The sequence below is a fragment of the Notolepis coatsorum genome (assembly GCF_963971535.1).
Source record: "Notolepis coatsorum genome assembly, chromosome: 2".
Lineage (NCBI taxonomy): Eukaryota > Metazoa > Chordata > Actinopteri > Aulopiformes > Paralepididae > Notolepis > Notolepis coatsorum.
This window is the reverse complement of record NC_140166.1, coordinates 221,069,105-221,071,454: the sequence shown is the minus strand read 5'-3', so window position 1 is coordinate 221,071,454 and position 2,350 is coordinate 221,069,105.

The window sequence follows — 2,350 nt, the reverse complement described above, 5'->3', positions numbered from 1 at the left end:
GATGTTTCTTCTTGACTTGTTTAAAGAAGACGTGTCCGGCCCCATGGGGACATTAACGTGTGATGTTAATTAACGTGTCGGGCCTTACAAATACATTTGATTTGATTTGATTTAAAGAGCTTATATATTTTGGGTTTGGTTAGATAATAGGAACACCTGTCTAAAGAGCGTCTAAAACAACGTTTCTACTGCCGGAAGACCATTGTCCAATCAACAAGTATGTCTGTATGTGATTATGGTGGCATTCTGTATACATGCAGTCCTCTCCCTCCACCCTGAAACCACTACATGCTGTGTATCATGCGTATAGTGCGTGTTATCACTATACTCACCATTGTGTTTACATGGAGCTAGGGCTGACCCCTATTAATCGATTAGTCGACTAATCAGTCGAAAGGAGCCGTAGTCGACTGGCCAACCTCTTAGTCGAATATAATACAAAAAAAAATAAAAAAATGTATCATTCTTTCCAAAAGAAAAGAGGCCTAGAAGCGTGGCTAACGCTAATGGCGCGCATACCAGAGGCTAACTGCCTACGAAAACAGGCACAGAGGCACTGAAAGAGGGTTTCACCCGTCTAATGAACACACTAGACCAGACAAATATCAAGATGTATCCATCAGTGGACCAATTGCATGCTTTTGCAGAGGACAAGAAGCCTTCAGTCGACTCCTTCAGACATTAAGCACCCCCAAGCCCAAATGGAATGATTAAAAAGTTTAAAAAAATATATATATATATATTATACTTTTTATTTTTATATTTTTATTTAAGTCGACCAATAGTCAGTCGACTAACGGCAAATTTTGGCCAATCCTAGTCGACCATCCAAATCCTTAGTCGGGGACAGCCCTACATGGAGCAGTGAAAGGACTCTTCTAACTAAGAGAAGGGACTTGCATTGTATTTTATGTATCTATAAGGCTTCTGCTCATGAAACATCCCTATTATCGCTGCTCCGCTTTTTAACCCTTTCACTGCCCGCACTACCAAACGGTTAACCCTTTCACTGCCACACGACAGCAGGTTAACCCTTTCACTGCTTTTTTTTTGTTTTGTGGAGGACATCTTCAGTTTTGCGGGATTTTTGGAGAAAGCATGGCACTATATCCCATATAATTGTATATGAATTCCTCTTGTTTCTTTGTTTACATACATTGCGTACAGCTTGTGTTATATTACGTTTTTATTGTATTTTCTTTCTTTTGTGGCCATCTTGGTCTATATGTCATAATTTGTCAAGTAACTTGTCAAGTATAATATTATATACTTATTGTTATGTGTCTTGTAAGCCCATATGGGCTGGGCGTACACCTGTATAAATATTTTTTTTTTAAACATCATATCAAAAAATCAATCACTGCCACACTACAGAAGGTTAACCCTTCCACTGCCACACTACAGCAGGTAACCGTCGGTAGTGTGATAGTAAAGGGTTAACCTCCTGTAGTGTGGCAGTGAAAGGGTTTAAACGCAGCACATCTGGTCCCCGGCCGCGGGCTCGCTCAGCGTGAGACGCTCCACGTGAGGCTGGTAGTGAACACTGTGCTCCGTGCAAAATGGAATGAATCACAGAAAACCTTGAAATCGGAAAACAGTTCAATCCGTTGGAAGATTTAAACGTTTTGAACACTGACTTGATTTAGATTTAGTTTGATTGCAATTGTTTCCTTTGATCTCCTTTGTTTTACTCGTTTGATTTGTTTGTTGATCTACGTCTAAACGGCACTCGTCCGTCCAACGTGTTCGTTTGTGTGAGTCTATTGTTAACAGGTCTCTCTTGAGAAAGAGATATAGATCTCAATGAGACAGTCCCTCTCTCTCTCTCTCTCTCTCTCTGTCGCTCTCTCTCTCTCTTGCTCTCTCTCTCCCCTCTCTCTCTCTTGCTCTCTCTCTCTCTCTCTTGCTCTCTCTCTCCCCTCTCTCTCTCTCTCTCTCTCTCTCTTGCGCTCTCTCTCTCTCCCCTCTCTCTCTCTCCTCTCTCTCTCTCTCTCTCTCTCTCTCTCTCTTGCGCTCTCTCTCTCTCCCCTCTCTCTCTCTCCCTCCCCTCTCTCCTCTCTCAGGTTGGGGCTCTGTGGAGGATCTGACGCTGTGGCTTCTGGCTGAACTCCTACACTTCTGAGCCAGAGAGAGAGAGAGAGAGAAGGAGAGAGAGAGAGAGGGAGAGAGAGAGAGAGAGAAGGAGAGAGAGAGAGAGAGAGAGAGAGAGAGAGAGAGAGAGAGAGAGAGAGAGAGAGAGAGAGAGAGAGAGAGAGAGAGAGAGAGAGAGAGAGAGAGACTTCCGATGTGGCATTCATTTATATTCCGGCAATGTGGATTTGCGGGGACGGCAACCTGACCGCTCCACGCT